The 15,780-nt window shown below is 37.5% G+C and overlaps 1 long non-coding RNA gene across 1 annotated transcript; it reads right to left on the reverse strand.

Moving 5' to 3' along the window:
• Positions 1-1,524: 1,524 nt before the first annotated feature.
• Positions 1,525-3,721, reverse strand: LOC127126120 (uncharacterized). Its single transcript, XR_007804913.1, has 3 exons — positions 3,544-3,721; positions 3,085-3,144; positions 1,525-1,795 (listed from the first exon to the last, which is right to left on the reverse strand). It is a non-coding gene; the product is annotated as an uncharacterized LOC127126120 (long non-coding RNA).
• Between the last annotated feature and the right edge of the window lie 12,059 nt (positions 3,722-15,780).

Below are 15,780 nucleotides of genomic sequence, written 5' to 3' on the forward strand. Positions count from 1 at the left end.
TGGTGTCTTCTCAACCTTTTTGGATGGAACACGGTTAAGTGTGTAAGCTGCTGTCAATCACAAGACTAATCTCTCCGAAGAAGCTTGAATATAGGTGCATATGTGCCAGTCATATGTGAAATGAATCTTGAGATATAATTCAAGTGGCCGAGAAAACCTCTGACTTGCTTCTTAGTTTTGGGTGCAGGCATCTCTTGTATTTCTTTGACCTTGGTAGGATCAACTTCAATACCCTTCTCGCTGGAAATAAAGCCCAACAACTTACCAGAACGGACACCAAAAGTACACTTATTAGGATTCAAGAGGAGTTTATACTTCCTCAAATGCTGGAATAGCTTCAACAAATGCTCAACATGTTCCTCTTCATCAATGGATTTAGCAATCATGTCATCAACATAGACTAATCGACAATGCGTTTCTCATTTATGTGGCCTAATCGACAATGCCAAAGGTAAGTTGGATTTAACTCGTTAGGTTTCATCCTTTTAGTATTAATGTTATATATAGGCATTTCGAGATCAAGGACATATAATCCATTGCTCATTTGTGCAGTAGCATAGGATATATCATTCAAATAAATTGAGCAACAATTGTTCTTTATTATAAATGAAAAACCAAACTTGTCCAATCAAGAAATGGAAATAATATTCCTGCTAATTGCAGGTACATAATAACAGTTCTCTAACTGAATTATTAAACCACTAGGTAAAGTTAATACATAAGTTCCTACGGCTAAAGCAGCAACCTTTGCTCCATTGCCAACTCGTAGGTCAACTTCACCTTTTGCCAAATCTCTACTTCTTTTTAGCCCCTGCACATTTGTACAAATGTGAGAACCGCATCCAGTATCTAATACCCATGATGCAGAAGTAGATAAATTTATTTCAAAAACAAAAATACCTGAAGTTGAAGTCTCTACTCCATTCTTCGTATCTTCCAAGTACTTTGGGCAGTTTCTCTTCCAGTGTCCGGTCTTACCGCAATGGAAGCAGGTGCCTGCCTTTCCTATGCCTCCACTAGGCTTCAAAGCAGCAACAGTGGGTCTGGGTTTGGCAACTTCCTTGCCTTTCCCTTTATCACCCTGCTTGGTGGGTCTTTGTTCTGTCTCTTTCCATTTCCGATCATCAGAATGGACTTCCCTTTTATCTTCAGATTCTGCTTAGCTGTTCTTAACATGCCTAGCAGTTCAGGAAGAGATTTGTCCATATCATTCATATTGAAATTTAGGACAAATTGACTGAATCTATCTGGCAACGATTGCAAGATCAAATCAGTCGCAAGTTCCTTTCCGAGGGGAAAACCCAACCTTTCAAGGTTCTCCACATACCCAATCATCTTGAGCACATGGGGACTTACAGGGGCTCCCTCAGCTAACTTGATTTGAAAAAGGGCTTTTGAAACTTCAAATGAGACAGCCTATGTCCCATTAGTGAAATTCTAAAATAAAATACAGAAAATTTAAAAATTTTAAATAACAAGACTGAATTCATTAAAATATACTACTTCACATATATATGCTTCAAATATGTTTTACATAAAGTTTGACACCGTTAAGACTAGTGGCCTTGCCACGTAGATAAAACTTAAAATAAAAGTACATGAAGAAAATCAAAAGAAAGCTTAACAGAAGGACCTCCTAAGTCCAACAGGACTGACACTTATACTGACTGTATATAATATTACGTACTAGTAACGATGTGATAAGCGTTTGACAAAACGCTAGCAACCTTCAGCCTTGACATTATTGTAATCTGTCACTCCATAGTCTTCCCTCCTAAATGGTCTAGCTCGTCGCCTGATCGTCATAGATCAATCCAAAGATGCAAGACAAAAAGAATACAGGGCTAAGATTTACGTACAAGTTTAAAAGTGGGAATAGGATGTAAAATAGTAACATATATATATATATATATATATATATATATATATATATATATATATATATATATATATATATATATATATATATATATATATATATATATATATATATATATATATATATATATATATATATATATATATATATATATATATATATGACAGTCACAATTATTCGCACAAGCTTATCTCTATCCCATACTTACCTATACTCTAAGTGTTTATTCTAATGCATCCCTGAACTATATGCTGACTCAGGCCACTAAACGCTGTCAAGGATACCTATCCCATTTACCAAGATCAGATATCACAAGACCACATGCCACCAACGTACTCCCAATTACTAAGAGCTACGCCACCTAACTTCACATGGAGTCCAGGTGTTATAAGTCGATCGTCCCTGAGGATTCAGGCCAAGACCCTCGTCTTGCCTAGCATGCATAACTAATAATCCCCGTCGGGATTGTAGGCGACTGATCAACCTCGTACGTCCCATACCGCACGGCAGTGGACTTATACATTCCTCAATGCAGGTCTATATGATCACTCAATCATCTTGTAGCAACGCTCAACTATAAGTATTTAGTTAATATTTGGGAAATATCGTATTAACCTTTCAGGTCATAGTTATTATCTCATTACTTCAGTTGAGTGCCAAATCCATTAAATGTCTTGTCTATTTCTCCTTGGTGTGATCCTTGTCTCTATATAACTAGTTCAGTTTATACAGTGAATAATGTATGGTTGACTTCCCAGGTAAGAGAGGTGGACCGTAAAGGACATGGTCGACCAAGTCTTATCCTTAGCCAGAACCCAACCGAATACAACTACTCAATGTATCCAACTTCCCTTGTTTCATTGGGGATCTAACACTTAATATCTAATCAATGTTGTTGTTTCTCTCCTTAATAGATCATTTTCGTAGTCTATCAATCACAATCATTCAAGTATAAATAAAATAAACAATTAGACAATTAATCAAACAATGTAAGCACAATACAACCTCAAATTGTCATAGATCATTCTTATGATAAATAGTTAAGGTCGGCATAACCTCGCTTAGTGATTTGGGAAAATCATTATTCGAGAATAGGCTCTCCTTACTTATTTATCGCTAGTAGGGCTTGGGTCACCACTACCCACATATATATATTAAGCTATTTTACGCTAACCGTCCCAACGTATACGAGACCTTGCCCCCACCTTTTGTTGTTGATCGTTGTTGAAAGTCCACGAGCGTTTTCTCTGATGTTTGCCCAGAACCTAATTTACGATAACCGTTGAATTGTACGAAATTTATAAAATAATTAGAATATAATTTACGGTTAAATAAACATAATCCCGTTACAAATTAAAATATTTATTTATTTAAAATATTTAATAATAACCTCCACTATATTTAAATCGTTATTAAATTCAAGTATAAATTAAACTATACTCCCGTTTGAATTTGTTTGTTTTAGAAAATTATCAAGAGTGTATTCCTAATAACATTTTAATTTTATAATAATACTTGGGCATTATAACAACTTAAAATGGTAAAACTTATCTTGGACTTTATAAGTTCAATATCTCAACGTCTTAACGGAAATTTAAATCAACATCTTAAAATAACCCTTATATAAATAAAATAATTAAAATAATTAAATTATAACGACTTACCGGTTATTTATGAAAATGATTTGAGCAGAACTTTGACGTATCAAACTCCTTTAAAACTTTAGAAGAACTTTGACCCCAAAATAACTCTAAAAACTACAAACCGACACCGTGAAAACTTCGACAACTAAAACTAATATTTCTATATGAAGAAACTAGAGAAAGAAGGAAATGAAGAGGTAAGAAAGATGATTTGTGAATGAATGAAAATGGGGTGAGAAAGACCCCTATTTATACTAGTTGTAAGATATTAAAATAATGTAAATTTATCTCCTTTTGCCCATGCTTTCTAACTTTTCAACTCTTGCTAGTAAATATGTCTTTGTCAAATATTTACAAGTCTTGCATGAATAGTTTTATAGGTGTTCTAATATGACTTTGTGAAAATAGTTGGTGAGAAATGTGTGAAAGTTTGATTTTTCTACTATTTCATGACATATGATCATGTAGAATATTAATAGTAAAATAAAATATATTTCTTTTATAAAATGAAAGGATAAGTATAATAATAATAATAATAATAATAATAATAATAATAATATAAATAATAATAATAATAATAATAATAACAAGGGTAATTATTTAATACATTTATTAACTTAAGGTTATTTTATTTACTATTAGTTTGTAGAGTAAAATAGTGATATTCAAATCAAATAACATCAAATAATATAATAAAAATAATAATATGGATAATTAATTAACTTAATATTAAGTATTTAAATGACTAACTTCAAAGTTTAGTTTGTAAAATAAAACGATGATATTCAAATTGAATAATAATATTAATAATAAAATAAAGAGTAATTAGTTGATAAATTAATTATTATAGCGGCTAGTTTCAATGTTTAGTTTGTAATAATTAGCGATGTTAAAGTCTCAATTATAATCATGTATATTATTTAAGGTATGGAAAATTAGGATGTTACATCAAACCTCTCATGCCTTGCTTGCTCTTGATAGAGCATCTTCAAGTGTTCGATCATATCGAACGCTGCCATGTTCTCATGTTGCTTTTGCAATTCTGAGTTCATGGTAGCTAGCATGAGACAACCAGTTTCATTGGCATCATCGACATGCTTCTTATAAGCATCTCTTTCTGCCTTAGGTGCAGAACTAGGAGGTTCCTCTTCAGGAACAGGTTTCTGCAAGACATACAGCTTTTTATCATGTTTGAGGACAATCCTCAGGTTTCGGTGTCAATCCAGGAAATTTATCCCAGACAATTTTTCCTTGTCAAGGATTGATCGCAAGATGTTGTTAGAGGTGTTTGTTGTCATGGTAATCTACATAAGAATTAATGAAAATATACGTATCAATAACATATTTAATTAGGCCTTTAATTAAATATGCTCCCACTATTTTACTTAAAACAAATGACCCTCATCATTTGATTCGGAAAATCCCGTTGGAAGATTTTCTAGTGGGTCGAGATCCATATTTCACTTTGTTCTAAGTCCGCGTAGGCGGATTACATAAAACTAGGTTATTTAGGTAGGAACTCCTTCCAATTGTATCTCATACAACTCTCGAAAATTTCAATTGGGTGAATAACTCCTTATTCCAATCCATCATATGGATCATTCCCAACTCTTGCTTCTAAACATATATAATCTTATTATAATTTATTTAGTTAAGTTTGACCCATTGTTTTAGCAATTGGATATTACAATTATCCCATCGCACCTTACTAATATAGAACATGCACCTCGCGTAGGCGAAACCTACATTATCCGATACTAGTCTTGATGAATGCTAAAACTTGGAAAGCATAAACTTAATATTTAATTTGAGGGAATTGTAATTGTTATGATCTCACCGGCTTATTTATCATATAAATCGTCTCTCACATGCATCAATATATATTCACATGCATCAATATACATACACATGCATCAACATACATAATGAAACAGTTATGGCCCCTAGCGCAATTGTTCTCCCAAGCCAATGAGAGAACCTAAGCTAACCTAATAACGATCTAAGCTTCTCCAAGCAAGATCTTCAAGGTTGTCCTCCATTGATATTGAATTCCTCTCTTTCTTCATATCATTATCCTCCTTTGATATTGAATTCTTCTCTTTCTTCATATCATTACATTACAGAAGAAACTCGTTTTACATACGAGGGATTGAGATGAGAAAAGAAGTTACATTAAGAGATTAAAAGGAGAGGCACGACATGCAGGTCGTATTTAAAAACCCAAAACAAAATGAAGGAAGACTAAGGCCATAACTGATCACCACAAGGCAATAATAATAAACATATTATTATTATTATTAATTTTAATTCCTTTAATTAATTAAAACCAAATAAAATTTCGGCGACCGATCACACTACGCAGAGTTAGCCGGGGGTTCCAAAATTTTAATGAAAAATTCTATTGAAATGGACATTGTTTTGCATCAACACAACTATTGCGTAGTCCCAAAACTGAAAACCCAAAGAATTCTGACCCCGTGAGTGTGACGACCGTCACAGGCATGTTACGACCGTCACAGGCATGTTACGACCGTCACGCGGCCAGAAACAGAAATGCCTAGATTTTTGGATCTGTGAGTGTGACGACCGTCACAAGGCATGTGACGACCGTCACGTCCAGCTTGTTACGATCGTCACAAGCTCGTGACGAACGTCACGCGGCCAAAATAACAAAACTTTGAAACAGTCAACAAACGTGTTCCAAAAGCCCTAAATTCACAACTCTTTGACGGCACAACCCTTGCGCCGTCACCAACCCTAATGCGCCAATTTCAGACCGTCAAACACACCTCGATTGTTGATTCAGTATGATTGATCAACAGGTCGTTGCTTCACCATACTAATGTCGGATTCCGAAGCAAATGACCATTGATCGCTCAAAGGAAAACAACCATTTAGTGTTTGAATGAACGAAACAGAAACAGTATATCACATATATCGTACTTTGCATTAGGATAACTTATATCATATACAAGTTGATTGGTCTCAATTGCGTAACCTATGGACGATCGATGTATCGCTGCTTCACCATACTAATGTCGGTTCCGAAGCATAGTCAACATCAATCATCCAACTCGTACACTCATTATGCCAAATTTAATTACCCGTTTAATTAATTGATTCATTCACATGACATTTTCGTGTCTTGGGTAGCAGTGATGTGTTGCCATAATCCCTAATTTTTGCATAAATTTCCCCAAGATGGGGTACTCAATTTATTGGGATAATTCTTTTCTGTTTTTATGTCTCTAACTTTTGCCTGGATCGCCCTTTTAGCTTTTCAATCCACCGAGACGCTCATTTTTGCCTAAGCCGCCCTTTCGGGTTTTCTACTTAGCGATCTGTTCTTTTTTTTTATTTTTTTATTTTTTAGGCGAAGTATTTCTTACTGCATCTGCGTTAATAGAACGAGTGAACTCTTCACCACCCATAGTTGTAAGAATCAAAGCACCGACTGAAAAGGCTTTATTGACAACATATGGGCCTTCATAATTAGGAGTCCATTTTCCCCTAGAATCTGGTTTGAATGACAATATCTTTTTTAGCACAAGGTCACCTTCTCTGACTACACGAGGTCTGACCTTCTTATCAAAAGCTTTCTTCATCCTCTGCTGATACAACTGACCATGACACATGGAAGTTAACCTCTTCTCTTCTATTAAATTCAGCTGATCAAACCTGGTTTGACACCCTTAAGCCTCAGTCAACTTGGCTTCCATGAGCACACGTAATGAAGGGATCTCACCCTCTACGGGGAGTACTGTTTCCATCCTATAAATAAGTGAGAAAGGGGTTGCCCCTGTTGAAGTGCGGATGGATGTACGATACCCATGGAAAGCAAATGGGAGCATCTCATGCCAATCCTTAGACATTACAACCATCTTCTGAATAATATTATTGATGTTCTTGTTTGCAGCTTCAACAACCCCATTCATCTTGGGTCTGTAGGGAGAAGAATTATGATGTGCAATCTTAAAGTCTTTACAAAGAGCTTCCACCATATTATTATTCAAGTTTGATCCATTATCAGTAATGATCTTGCTTGGCCCACCATAACGGCATATAATCTAATTCTTGATAAACCTTACAACAACTCGCTTGGTTACATTTGCGTACGATGTCGCTTTAACCCATTTTGTGAAGTAGTCAATAGCCACCAAAATGAGACAATGTCCATTCGAAGCTTTAGGCTCAATCATGCCAATCATATCAATTCCCTACATGGAGAAGGGCCATGGAGAGGAAATGACGTTCAACACTGTCGGAGGAACATAAATCTTATCCAGATATATTTGACACTTGTGGCATTTCTTCACAAACTTGCAACAGTCAGATTCCATTGTCAGTCAATAGTAACCTGCTCACAACATCTTCTTCGCCATTGCATGTCCATTGGAATGAGTACCAAAGGAACCTTCATGGACTTTAGTCATCAACAAGCCTGCTTTGTGTCTATCCATGCGTCTGAGCAGAACCATATCGAAGTTTCTCTTGTACAGAACATCACCATTCAAGTAGAAATTGCCGGATAATCTCCTCAAAGTTTTGTTATCTTTCAAAGATTCCCCAGACGGGTAAATCTGACTTTGGAGGAAACAATTGATGTCGTAATACCATGGCTTCTCATCTTTGATCTCTTCAACAGCAAACACATGAGTTGGCCTATCAAGACGCATCACAGTTAAATTGGGAACCTCATTCCAATACTTCACTATAATCATCGATGCCAACATTGCAAGAGCATCTGCCATCCGGTTTTCATCCCAAGGGATATGATGAAACTCAACCTTTTTGAAGAAAGTTGAAATCCTCCTCGCATAATCTCTATATGGTATCAAACCGGGTTGATTCGTCTCCCATTCACCTTTGATTTGATTCACAACCAAAGTTGAATCTCCAAAGACATCTAAATGCTTGATTCTGAGATCAATGGCCTCTTCAAGCCCCATAATGCAAGCTTCATATTCTACCATATTGTTTGTACACTTGAAAGTCAATCTAGCTGTAAATGGAAAATGCGTTTCTTGAGGAGTAATAATTACTGCCCCAATGCCATTACCATACTGACTAATAGCTCCATCAAATACCATGTCCCAACGGGAACCAGGTTCTGGCCCTTCTTCGAGCAATGGTTCATCACAATCTTTCATTTTCAAGTACAAAATCTATTCATCAGGAAAATCATACTGCACTGACTGGTAATCTTCAATTGGTTGGTGATCCAAATGGTCAGCTAAAACACTACCTTTGATCGCTTTCTGAGATCGGTATTTGATATCATACTCTAATAACAACATCTGCCAATGGGCAATCCTCCCAGTTTAAGCAGGCTTCTCAAATATATACTTGATTGGATCCATTTTGGATATCAACCAAGTGGTATGATTCAACATGTACTGACGCAGACGCTTAGCAGCCCAAGCCAATATGCAACAAGTCTTCTCAAGCATTGAATACGGAGTCTCACAGTCAGTGAACTTCTTACTAAGGTAGTAAATAGCATATTCTTTATTTCCAGTATCATCTTGCTGACCTAGAACATAACCCATACTATCTTCAAGCACAGTCAAATACATGATCAATGGTCTTCCTTCAACAGGTGGAGACAAAATTGAAGGCTCAAGCAAATATTCTTTGTTATTGTCGAAATCTTCCTGGAAATCTTCGGTTCAATCACAAGACTAATCTCTCCGAAGAAGCTTGAATATAGGTGCATATGTGCCAGTCATATGTGAAATGAATCTTGAGATATAATTCAAGTGGCCGAGAAAACCTCTGACTTGCTTCTTAGTTTTGGGTGCAGGCATCTCTTGTATTTCTTTGACCTTGGTAGGATCAACTTCAATACCCTTCTCGCTGGAAATAAAGTCCAACAACTTACCAGAACGGACACCAAAAGTACACTTATTAGGATTCAAGAGGAGTTTATACTTCCTCAAATGCTGGAATAACTTCAACAAATGCTCAACATGTTCCTCTTCATCAATGGATTTAGCAATCATGTCATCAACATAGACTTCAATCTCTTTACGCATCATATCATGGAAAAGAGTAGTCATTTCTCTTTGGTAAGTTGCACCAGCATTCTTCAAACCGAAAGGCATCACTCTATAACAGAATGTTCCCCAAGGTGTAATGAATGTGGTATTCTCCATATCTTTGGGTGCCATATTGATCTAATTATATCCATAAAATCCATCCATAAACGAAAAGACTTTGAATTTAGCGGTATTGTCTACCAACATATCAATGTGTGGCAGAGGGAAATCATCTTTCGGACTGGCGTTATTCAAATCTCTGTAATCAACACACATGCGGACTTTTCGATCTTTCTTTGGCACAGGCACAATATTGGCCATCCATTGCGGATACTCAGCAGTCACAAGGAAATCGGCATTAATCTGCTTCTGCACTTCTTCTTTGATCTTTACTGCCATATCAGGATGCGTTCTTCTCAACTTCTGCTTGACTGGCGGGCATTCTGGCTTCAACGGAAATTTATGCTCCACAATCTCAGAATCCAAACCAGGCATATCTTGATAGGGCCAAGCAAACACATCTGAAAAATTCTCGGAGAAGATCAATCAACCCTTTCTTAACATATGGACATAGTCGAGACCCGATCTTGACTTCCTTCACATTATCCTCGGAACCCAAGTTGACTAGCTCAATCTGCTCTTCGAATGGCTAAATGGATTTTCCTTCATGCTCAAGAAGACGAGACAATTCATCAATCAATTCTTTGTCACTTTCCTCCTCAGCCTCAAACACAGGGAATTCAAAATTTGGAGAAGGAGAAGGATCATTGTATTCAATGGGGTTGGAAACCAACCTGCATAATGATTTGATATTTCGATTTTAGAGAAGTGAATTTGTGACCAAATATTATGCAGATGGACAATTATATTGTTTATTTAAGTTTTTTGTGATTACCATTTTCAGAATAAAGCAAAAAGTAAAAACAAAACATCATAGATGTGGATGAATAGGATTATATTTTATTGATGATCAAATTTGAAAATGCCAAACAATGTTCCCTTCTCCCTTAGGCATAGGAGAAGGATTTTTCAAAACAAATAAAAGCAATTACTTAGATCGATGCATAATAACAGGAATATCAACAAAAATCCAATTGTCGCAAGCATTTCCATGCGTCACAAAATTGGTGCAGTCTTCCTCTTCATCTTCCTATAGCAGAGCAGCTAAGTGTTGTTCATTGCCATGAATGAACCCTCCGCTACGGAAGCTGGGTTGCATATCCTCTGATCTAACAGCTGACGAACCTTGCTGAAAATCCAGACCGATTCTATTCTTGTTATCATAGACCTCTACCACTCGCCCCCATTGATCAACAGTTCCTTCTTCAACAATCTTCCTTGCATCTTTTAATGAGGACATAGGTGCCCCAACTCTCTTTTCAACAGTAATAGATAAGTCTTGGAACGGAGTTCCAACCTCATCCTCAACTTCAACATAAGAGAAAGATGACAGGTGGCTAACCAACATCACCTTCTCCCCGCCAACAATGACTAATTTCTCATTCTTGACAAATTTGAGTTTCTGATGCAATATGGAGGTGACAGCTCCCGCCTCGTGGATCCATGGTCTTCCTAACAGACAACTGTAGGCCGAGTGGATATCCATTACTTGAAAAGTAATTTGGAAGTCACCCGGACCTATCTTCACCGGAAGGTCCACTTCACCAATCACTGTTTTGCGTGAACCGTCAAAAGCTTTGACGATTACACCACTATATCTCATAGGCGCTCCTTGATATGATAGCTTTGATAATGTTGACTTTGGCAGCACATTCAGTGAAGATCCGGTGTGAACAAGAACATTGGATAAAGCGTCATCTTTGCAATTCATGAAGATATGCAAAGCTGAAATTATGATTCCTACCCTCTTCAGGGAGTTCCACCGTAACATCATGTTCCGCGAAAGCTTGCTCTAGAACTCTTTGCAGTGCTTCTCTGTGTGCTTTTGAATTCATAAGCAAGTACAGTACTGAAATCTTCAAGGGGGTTTGGAGCAGCTGCTCCACCATATTAAACTCACTCTTCCTTATCAACCGAAGTACCTAATCATCATCGTTAGTCTTCAAATTGCTGGATTCACCATACTGACGCTTTGAAGCACTAACTGGATCTACTGCAGACACTTTTACCTTCTTACTAATTGTTGAATATTCCATATCTTTTGCGAACACCGGCCCAAAGACTCGACCTTTGTGGGTCACCTTGGTAACATCAGCAATGCTCACGACATAATTGGTCGTAGGTAACGGAACCTCTTGACCATCCTTCACCATAGTTGCATTATATTGATAAGGAACAGCCTTATCGGATGCGTACGGGACTAGACCCACCAACCGTATGACCAACGGTGATATCGATCTTTGGCTGATACTGTTACTGTTGTTGCTATCATACTGAATCACTACTCTCTCGGGACTCTTAAACACGGGAACAATCACATTGACATCAGCATCTATGTGACGGGATTGAACAATTTGGATAACGCCTTCATCCATCAACCGTTGGATGTCCCTTTTCACAATCATACAACCCCTCGGGTTAACACTACAAATACCACAACCATCATGGTCATTCTCACAATCACTAACCAAGCAAATATCCTTGTGCATCGTCACCAAGTACCTTCTAATGAAATGGACGTCGAACACTTTGAACTCCCCAGGGCAGTCGTCTACCATATTAACATATGAATTTCCATGGGCAGGCAGTGGGTTTGTTTTAACATTCGGCGCACGGTCCTCAAAGGACACCATTCCACCCTTAACCAACTTTTGAACTTCATATTTGAGTGGATAGCAGTTCTCAAATGTCATGTCTGGGTGCTCCTTGATGAAAAGCACATCTGAGTTTTGGCTTGTACCACCATGGAAGTGGTTTAGGAACTTGCGAAGGAATCCTCGATTGGAGTAGGTTCTTGAGAACCAAAGAGGGATAAAGTTATGCATATGTCATAGGAATCGGGTCGAAAGAGACCTTCTTCCTCTCAAAATTATGTTATTCATGATTGTTGGTATTGTTGTTGTTGTAGGTGTTTGTACGTTGTTGTGGTTGTTGTTGTTGACGTTGTTGTTGTTGAACTGGTGTTGACTGATTGGCTGAAAACACAGGAATTACTGAAGATACTTGATGATGATGTTGACGGGATGGTTGACTTCTTTTGATCTGAGGCCTTCTCTGCCTCCCACTGGAAATTGCATTGGTTTCATTATCCTTCTTCTTACCAAAACCGATGTCATATCTCTTGTTGGATGATACTTTCTCCTTAGACAATCGTCCTTCTCGGACACCTTCTTCTAGCCCCATCCCCATATTTACCATTTCGGTAAAAACACTGGGGGCACTGGCGATCATCCTCTCATAATAAAATGAGCTAAGGGTCTTCAGAAATTTTTTGGTCATCTCCTTATCCTCTAAAGGAGGGTTGATCTGAGCAGCGAGCTCTCTTCATCTCTGTGCATACTCCTTGAATGTCTCCTTGTCCTTCTGAGACAGTGATCTCAATTGATCTCGATCGCGAGCCATGGCAATGTTGTACTTGTACTGCTTTACAAATGCTTCACCCAAATCATTGAAAGTGCGGATGCTCGCACTATCCAACCCCATATACCATCTTAGCGCAACGCCGGTCATACTGTCTTGAAAGTAGTGGATCAATAGTTGATCATTGTCTGTTTGGGTAGACATTTTGCGGGCATACATCACCAAATGACTGAGCGGGCATGTGTTCCCTTTGTACTTTTCAAAGGCGGACACTTTGAATTTCACTAGAATCTTCACATTCGGCACTAGACACAATTCAGCAACACTCTTTCCAAATAGATCCTTACCTCTCAAAGTCTTCAACTCTTTGCGCAATTCAAGAAATTGATCTTTCATTTCATCCATTTTCTCATATACATCCGGACCCTCAGATTCCTCAGAATGATAAATGGTGTCTTCCACACGAGGTAAGGTATGTATGACAGGCGGTGGCACAGACATGACCGGGCTAGATGTCAGCATAGAAGCAAAGGTAGAAGCAAAGCCTTCAGGCACAAAGTTCGGAAGCAAAGGTAGGTAGCCACCTACGAAATAACAGTCCTCTGAGGGGGAAGAGTTATAGGCATTGGAGAAGACTGCCTTTGTGCAGCTAGCACTGACTCCATCATGGCAGTCAGGCGGGCGATCTCCTCTTTCAAATCTCTACTCTCTTGCTCAAGATGTTCTGTGATTCTTGAGTGATTGGCGTGAGTATTGTACCGATGAGTCAGCTTAGCTGAAGCACAGAAGAAACACCAATGAGACATCTGGTGAAAGAGAAACCTGCTTATGCAAATGATGCATGAAATGCAATGTTTGATTATTTTTATTTTCAAGGAACTTGCCATATTATTTGCAAATATATATATATATATATATATATATATATATATATATATATATATATATATATATATATATATATATATATATATATATATATATATATATATATATATATATATATATATATATATATATATATATATATATATATATATATTTATATATTTATATATATATAACAACAATTGCAACAATTTGATATGACCATAAAAATCTCTTTTATTTATATAATTGGAAGGATTACACTGAGTACACTTTCAGAAACCAAATGAAAACTACAAGAGAAAATGAGACTAGTCATCCTAAGGATCCCTAACAACGTCAAATGATCTGGTCGTAGGCGCGTACTTCCTTCGAATGCGTCAGATCTCGGTCTCAAAAGAAGCCTTCATCTGAGTCTTCTCGAGGACAAGCTGATCAACGATCTTCTTCGAAGCAACGGAAGGCTGAGGCATGCTAGAAGATGAAACCTCCTACTTTCTCTGTCTTTTTGTCACTCGGTCTTCAAGTAGCTCAATAAGTGCATCTTTGTCCTTAGACTCAAGTTGCAACTCCTCATGCTTTTTGCTCAAAGCATGGAACCGCTCTTCCCACATATCCTTCTCTTGCTTCATCTTGGCGAGCGCGTCTTCCAACTCCTCTACATCTTTGTTAGGGAGAGTTAATGGCTCAGCCACAACCACAGACATAGGTCTTTCACAAGCATAAGGCATATTCAATTCCATAGCTCTTTTCTTCACCCAAAGAGTGTAAGCTTCCAAAGCTACACAATTGCACGGACCAAGCTCGGATCTTCCTTTCCTATATACATTATGCCAAGCATGCACAATCTTATGCTTCAAATGTTGGGGATCTTTGCCCTCTTGATAGAAAAGACCTTCTAAAAAAGTGTTATTAGGTTTGTATCTTAAGGGGAACCCAAGTTGACGACGAGCCAAAGCAGAGTTGTGGTTAATTCCTCCTTGTGTACCAATGAGAGGCACATTAGAGAATTCTCCACAACAATCAATAATCTCCAAACTGCTCAAAGAAGGATCATACCAAACTATATCATCATTAGTGAGAGACATAAGTCTCTAAGACCACAGTAGACATTGTTTGTTCTCCACAAAAGCAGGTGCCTGAGGAAAGTGCAAAATAAACCACTTGTACAGAAGAGGAATGAAACAGATAATCGTTCTACCACCCTTAGAATTCCTTAGATGCAAAGATAAGTACATATCACCCAACAAAGTAGGCACGGGATTCCCAATCAAGAAAATTCTAATGGTGTTAACATCAACAAAACCGTCAATGTTTAGGAACAAAGATAATCCATAAATGAGCAACACAAAGATTGCTTCAAAAGCATCCACACTACCGGCTTGAGAAAAAGTAGTAGCTTCCTTGATGAGGAAATCAGATGGCAATCCAAACACTCCTCCTTTCTTCACCCAACGAGACTCTATCTCAGACTTCTTCAAGTGAAGAGCTTCAGCTATAAGATGAGATCTGGGAATCTCTTCCGATCCATTAAACGACACTTTGCTAGAAACAGGTATCCCTAAGAGATAGGCATACTCCTCCAACGTAGGCACAAGCTGATAATCAGGAAAAGTGAAGCAACGGTAGAGAGGACCATATAACTTCACTAACACACTCAAAAGTCCTTCCACTACATCATCAGACAAGATAGACAAAAACTTCCCATGACGTTGTTTGAAGTCCAAGGGATCTAATATAAAAGATGCTAGCTTCCTTAACTCTTTCAAGTCGGGACATCTGAAACTGTACTTCTTAGTGTTCCTTCGTCCATAATCCATGGTCTCAAAATATTTGCAAATAACACCTCAGTTCCTTGAAATTTTGTGTGATG

The sequence above is a fragment of the Lathyrus oleraceus genome, chromosome 3 (assembly GCF_024323335.1).
Source record: "Lathyrus oleraceus cultivar Zhongwan6 chromosome 3, CAAS_Psat_ZW6_1.0, whole genome shotgun sequence".
Taxonomy (NCBI): domain Eukaryota; kingdom Viridiplantae; phylum Streptophyta; class Magnoliopsida; order Fabales; family Fabaceae; genus Lathyrus; species Lathyrus oleraceus.